This window comes from Nelumbo lutea, chromosome 1 (genome assembly GCF_056320005.1).
Source record: "Nelumbo lutea isolate HS-2025 chromosome 1, American lotus-T2T, whole genome shotgun sequence".
In the NCBI taxonomy this organism is placed as follows: domain Eukaryota; kingdom Viridiplantae; phylum Streptophyta; class Magnoliopsida; order Proteales; family Nelumbonaceae; genus Nelumbo; species Nelumbo lutea.
In genome coordinates this window covers 9,223,862-9,239,173 of record NC_142684.1, presented here as the reverse complement: position 1 = coordinate 9,239,173, position 15,312 = coordinate 9,223,862, and the positions used below count along the sequence as shown (strand labels likewise).

Below are 15,312 nucleotides of genomic sequence, written 5' to 3'. Positions count from 1 at the left end.
TCACCATTTTTCCTCTCATCACTGAGTTCCTTTTTCTTGTTGCTGCTTCCACTTCTGATTCTTCCAACCATGATGTCAACACCAGTAATGACATCAACAACAGTGACAGCCATGGAATCTGATCCAGCATCTCTTTACTACCTACACACATCCGATATGGCAACAGGCCTTGTGAAATGCACTAAGAGCAAAGAATAAATACCGGTTTGTGGATGGATCTTTACTGCATCCACCAAGATCATCACAAGATGAGAATGTTTGGGTTAAAAGTAATTCAATGGTGGTTTCTTGGTTGTTTGACTCTCTGGCCAAGGAACTCCATTAGAGCATAGCCTTCATTGACTTGGCTTCAGAGATCCAGAGAGAGTTAAAAGAAAGATTTGTGTAGAGCACGTCCCATAGCTCCAACTAAAATGGGACTTGGTGATGCTACAACAAGAAGACCTAACCGTAGTAAGGTATTTCACAAAACTCAAAGGGTTGTGGGATGAACTCAGAAGTCTCATCGATCTTCTTGAGTTCATTTGTGGAGCCTTGACACATTTCATTGCTGATCGTGAAAAAGAAAAACCCCATCAATTCTTGATGGGTTTAAATGAATCATTCAACATCATTCGGTCAAACATTTTAGGAGCGGATCCATTACCGAGTTTGAACAAGGCGTATTCCCTTGTAATCCAAGAAGAATGCCATTTGCTATCAATCACTCTTCGAGGATTGCCCCATCCTGAAGCTACAATGTTGAGTACTATATCAAGATCCATGCCTTGAGACTATGAGAATCGCAATCGTTCAATATATATTTGCGATAACTGCAAGAAAACTGGGCACAAAAGAGAGCGATGTTACAAGCTCGTGGGTTACCCTGTCAGTTGGGATAAGGATAGACCAAATCAATCTACAAAGCCTGACGAAATTCCCCAACAAAGTTCATGTGCTAATGCATACACTAATAATGAATCACCTATCATTGGTATGACCATCCAACAATGTAACTAGTTGATGGGGCTTTTGAGCAAAGAAAACCATGAATCAGCTGCAACTATTAATCTTTCTGGTAAGCACTCCACTATTTCCGTTCGGTAGATCCTAGATAGTGGTGCCTCTAACCACATGGTTTTCACTGCATCATTGTTATCTAGTCGCACTCAACTACATTCTTCCAAACCAATTCATCTTCCGAATGGAATTGTTACAACTGCATCCCATTACGGAACTATGTATCTTGGACCAAACCCGATCACCTATCATGTTTTACATGTCCCACAATTCCATTACAACTTACTTTTTGTTAGCAAACTTACAAAGGAGTTGCAATGTGTTGTTCTGTTTTTTCTTCATTTTGTGTCATCCAGGACTTAGTCTCTCGGATCGTGATTGGGACGAGTAAACTCGTGGATGGATTGTATTACTTTACCACTACTACTTTTGTAGATATTTTTACTATATTTACTACAACTTCAAATAAAGGTCAGGAGTTTTGGCACAAACGACTTGGACATGCCTCATCACAACACCATTCTCTCATTCAAAAATTCTAACTCTTCCTCCAAACAACTGTTGCGACACACGTCACAAAGCCAAACAGTCTAGGACGCCATTTCCTGTTCAACAATCTCAGGCTGCTCAACCCTTTAATTTAATACATTGTGATTTGTGGGGAGGGTACAAGACTCCATCACATACAAGTGCACATTACTTTCTTACTATTGTTACCATATGAGAAGTACTTGGACTTATCTTTTGAAATTTAAATCTGAAGTTGTTCATCATCTTATATCATTTTGCACTATGGTTAAAAAGCAGTATGATCACTCGGTTCGACAAATTCGATCAAATAATGGCAATGAATTCTTTTCTAGTCCTCTTCTTAATTATTTTGCTGAAGAAGGCATAACTCAACAACATTCATGCATAGCAAGTCCTCAACAAAATGGTGTTGCAGAGTGTAAGCATCGTCACCTATTGGAAGTCACTTGTGCGCTACAAATCCAAGCTTTGTTTCCGGTCACTTTCGGGGTAATTGTCTCCTCATGACCATATATATCATTAATTGGTTACCAACACCATTCCTTTCAGGAAAGTCTCCGTTAGAGCTCTTACTACAACAAACCCCAAGTTACAACCATATGCGAGTGTTTGATTGTCTCTGTTATACACAAGTACAGCCCAAACCTTGGGATAAATTTTCTAGCAAGGCAACACACTATGTGTTTGTTGGGTACTGCTTTGGTCAAAAAGGGCATTGTGTTTTTGATATTAGCATTGGCCACATTTTCGCATTCCGGGATGTCATATTTTATGAAGATCAGCTTCTATTTCAGACTTCACACTCGCCATCAACTACTCCCGTCATCCTATTGCCTGTGTTAGACCATGACTCAATTATATCACCAAATCCATTGGTCCATGACATGCCTGAACCGCCACCATTAATCACAAACCCATCTACTGGAAGCCTAGAAACAAAATGCTTAGAACCATCTAAGCATTTGTCACTTGATGATATACCAGCCAATGCAAGCTCATCTGAAACCGCTATTGAAGAGAATAGCCAAGTTTCAACCCAACCTGGTTCATGACCACGTAGACCTTAGCATGTTTCCACCCGCTTACGCTCTTATGACTACCACCTACCTCCTCTTGCTAATGCCGTTACTAGCCCAGGTGCTTGTCTAGCTATGATTTCCTTGGACATAGAACCATCTTCTTTTGCTGACGTTGCTAATGATGCCAAGTGGCGACAGACAATGGCAGCCGAAATTGAAGCACTTGAGCGGAATAATACATGGACTCTTGTTGACTTGCCACTCGGTAAGAAGGCCATGGGATCAAAATGGGTATATAAGATCAAGTTGAGAGATGACAGTAGTATTGAGAGAAATACGACCCACTTAGTGGCAAAAGGCTACAATTAAGTTGAAGGCATTGACTACTATGATACTTTTGCACCTGTAGCAAAGATTATTATTGTTCATTGCCTACTCATAGTGGCTATTGCCAAGTGTTGGGAACTTCACTAGCTTGACGTAAATAATTCATTTCTCCATGGTGAGCACCATGAATATGTTTATATGCACATCCCTCTTGGATTTGTCAAAGATGACGACCATCATGTTTGCAAACTCCAAAAATCTTTATATGGCCTCAAACAAGCTTCACGGATGTCACTCCAAATATTCACTCATGCCCTCGTACATGCCGGTTTTACCCAATTAGTAATAGACTACTAACTTTTTACAAGCAAGTAAGACAACTCCTTTGTTGCAGTCCTTGTATATGTAGATGACCTAATCATCATGGGAAATGATCTAAGTCATATTGCCTCCCTTAAATCTTATCTCAATGAATGCTTCAGCATCAAAGATCTTGGACCCTTGACATACTTCTTGGGCATTGAGGTGGCTCGTTTAGACTCAGGCATCTTCCTTAGTCAGCATAAACACATTATTGACATTTTGCACGAAACTAGGATGCACGAATGCAAACCATGTTCAACTCCTATGGAACAACAACGACACTTCAATAACGATGCCGGTACAGCACTTTCAGACCCAACCCAATACAGGAGTTTAGTGGGTCGCCTCCTCTACCTTACGACCACAAGGCATGACCTTAGCGTCATGGTACATCAACTTAGTCAATTCATGCAACATCTACAAGAAGAGCACCTCCTGGCTGCTTTATGAGTGGTCAGATATCTCAAGACCACTCCTCATCATGGCATCTTTATCCCATTCACTAACGACCGTGGTCCAGGTCTTCTGTGATTCCGACTAAGCTAATTGTCCACTTACTCGATGTTCCACAGCAAATTATGTCACGATGCTTGGATAGTCTCCTATCTCTTAAAAAACCAAGAAGCAGCACATTGTGTCACGATCCTCTACAAAAGCCGAGTATCGAGCCATGGCAATCACAACCTAAGAATTCATTTGGCTTAAAACAGGTCTTTGCGGATTTAACAATTCACATCGCAACACTGTGATAGTCAAGCTGCCTTCCATATCGCTGCCAATCCGGTTTTCCATGAATGCACAAACCACATTGACATTGAATGACATTTTTTTCGAGAGCATATTCAGAAAAACGAGATCAAAACTTTCCACATCAATAGTAACAACCAGCCAGCAGATCTCCTAATCAAAGCTCTCGGGGTGTCACAATTTCAAAGCCTCGTTCTCAAGTTGGGCATTATGTCTTCTCATGCTCCAACTTGAGGGGAGGGTGTTAGAATATCTAGTGTTGGACAGCTGGCTACTTAACCACGTGTTAATTGCCACTTGTATCAAATTAGTTATGAGTCGGTTCTGCGATAAGATGTATTTATAAATACCCTCATTCAGTCAATACAACTTGCGATGAGATCCATGCTCTTGCGATGAGTTCTTTGCTCTGTTTTCACTGTTTTGATTTTTACAGATATCTTTGAAAGGCTCCAACATGTGGCCCTCCTTGATCTCTCCTCAAACGCTTTCAGTGGTCTGATCCCAGCAAGCCTTGCAAATTGTACCTATTTGAACTTCCTTAAACTCGACAACAACCAATTAACAGGGAGTATACCGATTTAATTCAGTGGGTTCAATCGGCTCAAGACATTTAGTGTCTCCAACAATCGCTTATCTCTGGACCTATCCCTCACTTTTCTAACCCCAATGCTACTGTTTCAGCAGATAACTTAGCGAATAATCTGGGACTCTGTGGACCTCCTTTGAATGATGCTTGCATGGGAGCTCCTAAGAAGTCCATTGGTGCAGCTATCATCAGATCAGCAGTTGCTGGAGTGGTCGTTACACTTTTAGTGGTTTCTATTGTTATCTATTTCTGGCTGCACAGAGTGTCATCAGTAAAGAAGAAGAAACAAGGCATCAATGGAAGCAGATGGACAAAGGCCACTCTAAAGATGTCTTTCCTCATTTCTCTTTAGTCTTGTATATTGTCTTGGCGAGTCTGGAAGCTAGGAAGAAGTTTGATCTTAACTTCATGAGCGGATTTGTGGTTGGCTGGGTATTGGGAAATGGGCTTGCCTTCAGGTATAGCTTTTCTTTTCTTTTATTCTCGCTGGATGCCTGAGAGGAAGCGACAACACCAGAAAAACAGGCAACAAAACATAATGGGTGGAACCATGGACGTCAAGGCCAGCTCTCTCTCTCTCACACACACAATCATAACAAGGGCATGTGGCATGATAGGCTAAGGATAATAGGAAACTTATCTTGGTTTTCAAAAAATATGATAAGTTCTACACCCATGGTGACGACCGGGTTGTTCCATTTGTCATGCTTGTCTAAGTAACTTAAATTATGAATATTAGAGGGTCCGTGGGTGACTTGAAAGTCAAGATAAGTTTTGCACCCTAAATCAAAGGGTGTCGAGGTTACATGGGGTGCCACTTGTGCTGAGCCAAATAGATTCAATTTTGAATGATAGAGAGCACACTGCAATGCAGAATATTGGAGACTCGCATGAAGTATGAAGACCCAAAGCTGGACTTTTGGTCTTTTACATAACCCAAATATGGCAAGGATGCCAACCTAATGTTTGTAGAACTTGACACATAGGAGGAATTGTGAGAAACTAAGGAGCATTCTGCTCATGCTTTAGTTTAATAATGATTAAGGTGCATAATCAGAAAACATAGAACACATACAAGTGCAAAAACAACAAAGGCTCACTTTGGAAAGAGTACAAATACAAATATGTACAGTGCAAAGCTTTGTCTTTTGTATTATTTTGAACCTATTTGTACTTTACGTATTTATATTTGTATTTTTTCCAAACTAGGCCTAAGGGAACTTTTGGAAGGAATATAAATATATATATGCAGAGTGCAAAACCTTATATTTTGTATTATTTTATATGTATTTGTACTGTACTTATTTGTATTTGTACTCTTTCCAAACTAAGCCTAACAGATTTTTATCACAAGAGAATTTCATGAAGCAAATAGGCACATGACAATGTGGAGGAAAGAATACCAAACAATATAAAAATTTGAACTACTAGGTACAACAGGATTAATTGCCACTTCAGCTCTTAATAAGAATACCACTTCAGATCTTAATAATTTGAACTGCTTGATCATTTATCTTCTCAAATCATCAATTTACTAATGTTTTCAGTGATCAGTACTTGTAAAGTTAGAGACAAATGTCACACAACTCCATATCTTCATATCACTCATTTCTCCTACTAAAGACATCTAACTCAATGCCAAACCTCCATAACTAGCTACACATGCCAACAATGTCGTATTCATCTCCTTGAACATGCGTAAGACTACACTCATTGGGAAAATATTAGCGGTTATATATCAAAATGTTTAGCTGAATTAGAAAGCCTTCTCATTGTCTTCACCGTTGTCAAATTAAATATATATCATAATATTAATGGTAGAAAGAGTTCAATCTCTTCAACATCATTAAATAAGCTACAGCATGAAAATTATAGTTGTTAGATCTTTTTTTTTTTATTTGACTTAACTAGTTTCATTGTCTCCTACAATATAAATGCCCACCCTTGGCTTGGGACAGAATACCATAACTATTTAAATTAGTTTCAATAAGATGATATGAAACTATAACAAAGTCAATTGTAAGTTTGGCTCAGCTTGGAAAGAGTACAATTTAATACAATATGTACAGTGTAGATACATACAAAATATAAGGGTTTGCAATCTATATATTTGTATTTATACTACTCCTTCCGGTGGGAATTGTATCCTTCATGTTTCAGTTTTACAATTTTGGGCAAGACCAAAAAAAAAAAAAAAAAGACGGGGCCATGAGTGCTGTTTTGAGATCAAAATCCTTCAAAGAAGCAGCATCTAGAACTATATATTTCTTAATCTAGGTATTTCATTTTGAATCACATGCACACCAAAGAAAATATAACGATTTTCCCACAAATACACCCTATTATTTAATGTATTTAAATTAATTTACTTACAAGAAGATTTCATTGATAAGAGTTCTAGGCGTTTGGATAATCCAGAAACTGACTTGGATTTTAGTAAGAAGAGGTGCAGGGGATCCCATAGTCCTAGTCCTCCCAATGGCTTGAGCTATTACGGGAAACCACCAAAATACTGGCAAACCGTGCTTGTGGTACATATGCGATCTCCAACATCTGCCCACACTACATATCAGGCTTTCTTTTTTATCACTATAAACAGTATCTAAAGCCTTGACTAGAACAGAATTATTTGACAAGGGAACCACTAAAGCTTTCCAAACTGCCCACAATTCCGCCTCCCCCAGACCTTCCTAGATCAAACATCTCCCTCCTTCAGCAAAAAAAAAAAAAAAAAAAGCTTCCATTATAATTCTAACACACAAAACCGATCCATTACTTGTATCAATAACACCCTAGCTACTAGCCTACTCTTTATATAAACTTTTTTTTTATTTTATAATAAAATAATAAGATAAATATTTTAAGTTTTAATTTTTAGGGGTATATTAAATTAAATCAACAGAATCAATTAACACCCTACCGACAAGGCCAATTGAGTTGTTCGACTTTTAAGGTGAGATATGGATGGGAGGGTCAGTTAAACCCGCGTCCCTATCTACTAAGATTTACAGTAAATTCGGTAGACTTTTCTTTTTCAAGATGATAAAAATTCAAATGTCAAATTCCCCATTCATGCCAAAAATTTCACTCCCAGTCTCCATCCTGATTTCCTCTGGTCTTGGTCTTCGTGGCATCAATCAACATTAACAATTGAGATTTTTGTGAACCGTGTAATTCATTCTATCCGAGCTTCCAAACAGGACGTAGAAATCACAGTTCAATGGCCTGGCTTCTTGGTGATCTTGTAATTTTGAATTCAGTTTTTCTCTCCTTTCCTTGTTGGGCATTTTTCGATTTTTCATTTATTTGTCTATTTCTTTTATCTTGGGTTGAGTTCCCGTAGAATGTTTCTCTGGATAATAGTTTCTTCTTTTGAACGATTCTTAACTTTCGCAGTAAAGCTTCATGCTTCACATATTTCATTATTAGTTGTCCACTACAATTTCGCTGTAGCAGTTTGGGATTCTTCTTTTTCTTTTATTCTTGTGGGCATAGTAAGTTTTTTTTTTTTTTAGTTTTTTGGATATTTTTTATCATAACAATACGGCTCTTCAAATGATATATCTATGCAGATGACGATGCGTAGCAGAGCTCTGGCTATTCCCCTGTCTACGTGTTTGTGGTTTTGCTGAGTGTTGCTGTAATCCATGGTACCCACGCCGATGTCTTCTGCTTGAAATCACTAAGAGAGTCACTGGAAGATCCTTTCAGTTACTTAAGTTCTTGGAATTTGCCCACACTACAGAAGAGTCCATCTGTAAATTTACTGGGATCGATTGTTGGCACCCCGACGAGAGAAGAGTCTTAAACATCCGCCTCTCGGACATGGGACTCAAAGACCAGTTCCCCAAGGGTATTGAGAACTGCACTACCTTGATAGGTTTAGATCTTTCGAGCAACAATCTCCCTGGACCCATTCCATCAGATATCTCTGAAAGGCTCCAATATGTGACCCTTCTTGATCTATCATCAAACGATTTCAGTGGTCCGATCCCAGTAAGTCTTGCGAACTGTACCTATTTGAACTCCCTTAAACTCGACAAAAACCAATTAACAGGGAGTATCCCGCTTGAATTCAGTGAGCTCAATCGGCTCAAGACATTTAGTGTCTCCAACAATCGCTTATCCGGACCTATCCCTCACTTTCTAGTCCCAATGCTACTGTTTCAGCAGATAACTTTGCGAATAATCTGGGACTCTGTGGATATCCTTTGGTTGATTGCAAGATACCTGCAGAAGAGTTTCGTGATTCATTCAAAGAGGGTTTTGGGGTTGGCTGGGTTGTTGGTACGATTTTAGTTGTTTTCTGCTTCTGTCTCCAGACAGGTGTCGTCGGCACAGTCCTTGCCAAAGTATCAATTGCACTTCAATTTCTATTTCATTTTTTTAGAATGTCTAAGAAGAAAGATCTCCAAAGAAATAGACGGCAAATCACAATAATGGGTTCTAAACAGGCAATCTCTCTCTCTCTCTCTCTCTCTGAATGAATGAATCCTTAGTATGATATATATTAAGAAAACAATACAACTAAAGAAGTGACATTAGAAGATCTATGTTTTGCAGAGGAAGGATCAGAAATGACGTTGGAAGTTCTCCTGAAGCAAACTAATAATTTCAACAAAGACAACATCATTGGTTCAGGGAGGACAGGTACAATTTACAGGGCAATGTTGGAGAATGGCTCTTTGCTTGCAGTTAAGAGGTTCAAGGATTCTGAGCACTTGGATGGGCAATTCAACTCCGAGCTCATGATTCTCAACAAGGTGAAACATCGTAACTTGATACCACTCTTGGGATTTTGCACTGTTAGAGAGCGACTACTGGTTTATAAATACATGCCGAATGGTACGCTTTACGACTGGCTACACCCCCTTGAAGCCAGGGCCAAGGTCTTGGATTGGCCTCAACGGCTGAGAATTGGAACTGGCCTAGCAAGAGGTCTCGCATGGCTGCATTACAACTGCAACTTTCGCATAGTCCATCGCAACATAAGCTCCAAATGCATCTTATTAGATGAAAAATTTGAGCCAAAGATATCAGATTTTGGATTCGCAATGCTCCTGAACTGGGATGAATTCCATGGGATTACCATGATGACCGGTGAAGCTGCAGGAGACTCAGATTATGTTGACCCTGCAGTACTGGTGTCAGCTTCTCCTAAATTCTCTTATGTGGTTTGTTCTATTGAGGAGTCAAAAGATCTTGGTGAACTTTCAATCGATGAACTGCAAAGTTCTTTGCTTGTGCATGAGCAGAGAATGTCAACATCAACATGTTCAACCGAAGAACAAACTTTAAAGGCTTCAACTCATGGTGAAAGCTCTATAGAGAGAGGATCAAATAGAGGTCGTGGTCGAGGCCGTGGAAGAGGACGAGGAAGAGGAAGAGGTTCTTATACATCAGATTCTCGGGGCAGAGGCAGAGGGCATGATCACCACCAGCAATCTCTCAACAGTGACTCAAAGTTTGATAAATCCAACATCAAGTGTTGCCGCTGTCACAAGTTTGGTCATTACAAGTCTGAATGCACTGCAAGCTCTAACAATGACAAAGGAGAGCATTTCAACTTTGCAGAGAAAAGGAACAAGAAACACTCTTGATGGCATCTCACCTCAAAGAGGAACTTGAACCTGACATATAGTATATAGATACGGGATGCAGCAATCATATGTGTGGTAACAAGTCTACTATGACTTTTGGTGATCATTCTAAAGTAAATGTTATCGGAAAGGGTGATGTTCAAATTAGGACTAAAAAGGGCAATGTTGAGACTATATCAAATGTTTTTTATATTCCTGATTTGAAAAGCAATTTATTAAGTGTTGGACAGCTGCAAGAGAAGGTATATGAGACGACAATCAAAGGAGGTGTTTGTGAAATCTATGATCCAAGAAGAGGAGTAATAGCTCATGTCAAGATGACTTCAAACAGGTTGTTTCCACTTAAAATAGAAAGCATTGAAATATGTTTCAAGGCTGATGTAAATGAGTCCACATGGCTTTGGCATTTGCGATATGCCCATTTGAATTTCAAAGGTCTATAGATTCTTTCTCAGAAGCAAATGGTGATCGGCCTTCCTCAAATTACTCCTCCCTCCAAAATATGTGAAGAATGTGTTGTTGAAAAGCAACATCGTGAACAATTTCCAAAAGGGAAGGCATGGAGAGCGCATAGACCATTGGAGCTAACCCATTCTGATAGATGTGGTCCAATAAACCCAATATCAAATTGTAAAAAGAAATATTTTGTTTCTTTTATTGATGATTATTGTCGAAAAACATGGACTTATTTCTTGCAGGAAAAATCTGAAGCATTCTTAGTTTTTAAAAGCTTTAAATCCTTAGTGGAGAATGAAGTTGGGAGAACAATTAAGACTCTCCGAACTGATCGTGGGGGAGAATATATGTCACAAGAATTTGCAAATTTTTGTAATGAGCATGGAATTCGACGTCAATTGACAACAACAGCATACACGCCTCAGCAAAATGGCATAGCAGAGAGGAAGAACCGGACTATCCTCAACATGGTTCGAAGCATGACAGCAAATGGAAGGATTCCTAAAAGATTCTGGCCGAAAGTAGTAAATTGGAGTGTTCATGTTTTGAATCAAAGTCCCACCTTTTCGATAAGAAACATGACTCCACAAGAAGCTTGGGATGGGCGGAAACCATCGGTTGATCATTTTAAAGTCTTTAGGTGCATTGCATATGCACACATTCCCGATGAAAAGAGGAAGAAGTTGGATAACAAAGGCAAAAAATGTGTCTTTCTTGGAACTAGTGAGCAGTCAAAGGCTTACAAGTTATTCAATCCAATCACAGGAAAGATTGGCATCAGTCGCGATGTTGTTTTTGATGAAGAAAATACATGGAACTAGACAGGGAACACTGCAGGCCAACAACCAATACTTGTGGACTTTGAAGAAAAAGGAGCAGAAATGCAAACTATTTCTGATACATCTCTGTCATTACAACCTGATCATTAGTTGCAGCAACCACTCAATGTCACTGAAGCTCAAACAGAAAGTGCAAGTTCAAGATCTCAGTGAATCAGAAGAAGACCAGCATGAATGGAGGATTATGAGGTTAGTGGTGATCATTCTTATGATACTCTTGCTCATTATGCTTTATTATCAGATTGTGATCCAAAAACCTTCCAAGAATCTGTCAAAGATCCAAAATGGCAAAAAGCCATGGATGAAGAGATCAGGTCAATAGAGAACAACACATGGGAGTTGTCAGAACTTTCAAAGGGACAAAAATCCATTGGTGTTAAATGGGTTTATAAAACCAAGTTGAACAAAGATGGCAAAGTAGGCAAGTATAAAGCTCAACTTGTTGCAAAGGGATACAAACAGCAATTTGGCGTTGATTACAAGGAAGTTTTTGCTTCGATTGCAAGGCATGATACTATTTGAATGGTGGTGGCTTTGGCAGCACAAAATTAGTGGTCAATCTTTCAAATGGATGTAAAATCAGCTTTTCTACATGGCAATCTGGATGAGCAGGTTTTTGTAGATCAACCCCCTGGCTATGTGCAACAAGGAAGTGAAGAAAAAAGTGTACAGGTTGAAGAATGCTTTATACAGGCTGAAACAAGCACCTAGAGCTTGGTACGACCGCATTGAGACTTACTTTGCCAAGGCTGGGTTTAAAAAATGTCCATATGAGCATACTCTCTTTATTAAATTAGAATCTACAGAGAAATTTCTGATTGTTTGTTTGTATGTGGATGATTTAATCTACATAGGAAATGATCAAGCAATGTTTGAGAAGTTTAAAAAGTCCATGATGGCAGAATTCGAGATGACCAATCTAGGAATGATGCACTTTTTTCTTGGCATCGAAGTAGTGCAATCAACAGCTGGGATTTTTATCACACAAAAGAAATATGCTTTGAAGATCTTGGACAGGTTTCAAATGATGGACTAGAACTAGTGGGAACTCCAATTGAGCCAAGTTTGAAGCTCACAAAGGACTATGAAGGAAAAAAGATTAATAGTACTTTATACAAGCAAATTGTTGGAGGTTTTATGTACTTAACAGCAACTCGACCTGATATTATGTATGTTGTAAGTTTAATTAGCAAGTTCATGGAATCTCCAACTAAACTTCATCTCCTTGCTACAAAGAGAATCTTATGCTACTTGAAAGGTACACTTTATTTTGGTATCTTTTATCAAAAAGGAGGAGGATCAGATCTTATTGGATTCAATGATAGTGATTATGTAGGAGATTTAGAGGATAGAAAAAGTACTTCTGGTCATGTCTTTATGATGAGTTCAGGGGCTGTTTCATGGGCATCAAAGAAACAAAAAATTGTTACATTGTCTATAACAGAAGCAGAGTTTATAGCAACAACTTCTTGTGTGTGTCAAACCATTTGCTTGAAAAGAATACTTGAATTGTTGCATTGTTTCAAACAGTAGAGTATACAGATATGTTGTGATAAAAGTTCAGCTATTAAACTGTCCAAGAATCCAGTTTTACATGGTAGGAGCAAACACATAGATGTGAGATATCATTTTCTTCGAGATCACACAAAAGGAGTCATTGAATTGATTTATTGTCGCAGTGAAAACTAGGTTGTAGATATACTAACCAAGCCTCTCAAATTGGGTGCATTTTTTAAGCTGTGTGATTTGCTTGGAGTTGTTTCATTTTCTAGTTTAAACTGAATACTGATTGTATAACATTCAGTTTAAGGGAGGGTGTTAAAGTTTATTATTTTGTTGTTATTCAGCAGGATAAATTTGTAATCCTATTCTTTAGGAAGTTAGGTAGTGTTTACCAATTCTTTAGGAAAAAGCCATGAGCTTAGAAGTTGTTAGTCATGGGTTAGTTGTAACTAATCTTAGCTAATCGTAACTAACTTTTGTAAGGTACTAGTTTGGTCTTCTAATAGCCCCCCTCAAGCTGGAGCATACAAATTTTGAATGCCCAGCTTGCAGATTGAACTATTAAATGAGTGAAGTGGCAAGGGCTTAGTGAAGTAGTCAGCTAATTGGTTTTCAGAAGCTATTGTCATCAGGTGAATCAGACCAGCTTGCAATTTTTCCCTTACAATGTGGCAATCTATGTCAATATGTTTTGTATGCTCATGAAAAACTGGATTACGAGCAATGTGAAGAGCTGACCGATTGTCACAAAATACAAGAGCAAGGACAACTTGAGGAATCTGCAAGTCTTTCAATAAATAAGTAAGCCATTGAACTTCACATGTAACAACAACAAGGGCACGATACTCAGCTTTAGAGGAAGATTTGGAAACAGTTTGTTGCTTCTTGGATTTCCAAGATATTAGACTATCTCCCAGAAAAACACAGTGGCCAGTGGTAGATCTCCTGGTATCAGGGCATGAAGCACAATCTGAATCTGAGAAGGCTTTCAACTGTAGAGATGATGAAGCAAAGAAGAATACACCTTGGCCAGGACTAGCTTTTAAGTATAGAAGAATTCTATGCGCGGCTTGCATATGAAGATCTGTAGGGCAGTCCAGGAATTGAGAAAGATGTTGGACAACAAAACAAATGTTTGGCCTTGTATTACATAAATAAATTAATTTGCCAACCAATTTTCTGTATGAAGTAACATCTGGTAAAGGAGTACCAACATCTTTATCAAGTCTTTGAGAGGTAATCATAGGAGTAGCTACTGGCTTGTTGTTTATAAAACAGGTTTCCTCCAAGAGATCAATCACATACTTCATTTGGCTGAGATTGATGCCAATCGTGGATCTGGCAACTTCTAAGCCAAAAAAGAACTTGAGTTGGTCGAGATCTTTAATTTTAAAGGTATCATGTAAGAACTCTTTGACTTCATTTATTAAATCAATGTTGTCGCTTGCCAAAATGACATCATCAACATAAATTAGCAAGGCTAAAAAATGAGAACCAACTTGTTTAGTGAACAAAGAAGTATTAGAAACTGCCTGAATGAATCCTTGAGACAACAAGGTGTCAGTGAGTTTTTGATTCCATTGTCTATTTGCCTGCTTGAGACCATAGAGTGACTTAGTTAATCTCCACTCTTTTGAAGAATCAGATGTTTCAAAACCTGGGGGAAGGGTCATGTAAACTTCTTCATGTAAGTAACCATGTAAAAATGTATTGTTAATATCTAATTGATGCAAATGCCAATTTTTAATAGCTGCAATGGCAAGTAAAGATCTAATAGTTGTTACTTTTGCAACTGAAGAAAAAGTATCAAGATAATCAATGCCATTCTGTTAAGTATGCCCTTGGCAACTAATCTTGCCTTGTATCTTTCAATGCTGCCATCTGCATGATACTTGGTTTTGAAAACCCATTTGCACCTTATAGGACGTTTTCCTGCAGGTAAATCGGTTAAAACCCAAGTATTATTTTGCTCTAATGCTTTGATTTCAAGTGCCATTGCATCCTTCTAGCATTGTGATTTTATAGCCTCATTATAGGTTCTTGGATCTTTGGTTTGGGAGATTTGAGTAGTAAAGATCCTATGAAAAGAAGATAATTTGTGAGTGGAATAGGTAGAAGATATGGGGTGAGGGTTGAAGGTTTTGAAAATAGAATTGGCTTTAATATTTGGTATTTGACAGTGATATTGGTCAAGATATGAAGGAAGTGGTATTATCTGATGAAATATTAGTAGAAGATATAGGGTGAGGGTTGAAGGTTGAGTTTCAGGATGTGTACTTTGTATGGGATTTGGTGAAATATTAGTAGAAAGGGGGTGAATCAATAGTGGTATTATCTGA

General features: G+C 38.4%; 1 pseudogene across 1 annotated transcript; it reads left to right on the top strand.

Moving 5' to 3' along the window:
* The first annotated feature begins 3,299 nt into the window (after positions 1-3,299).
* Positions 3,300-10,416, top strand: LOC148873437 (probably inactive leucine-rich repeat receptor-like protein kinase At5g48380; annotated as a pseudogene). The gene is made up of 5 exons (XR_016105500.1): positions 3,300-3,626; positions 4,423-4,482; positions 4,837-5,007; positions 8,165-9,046; positions 9,131-10,416. The product of XR_016105500.1 is annotated as a probably inactive leucine-rich repeat receptor-like protein kinase At5g48380 (transcript).
* Positions 10,417-15,312: the final 4,896 nt, after the last annotated feature.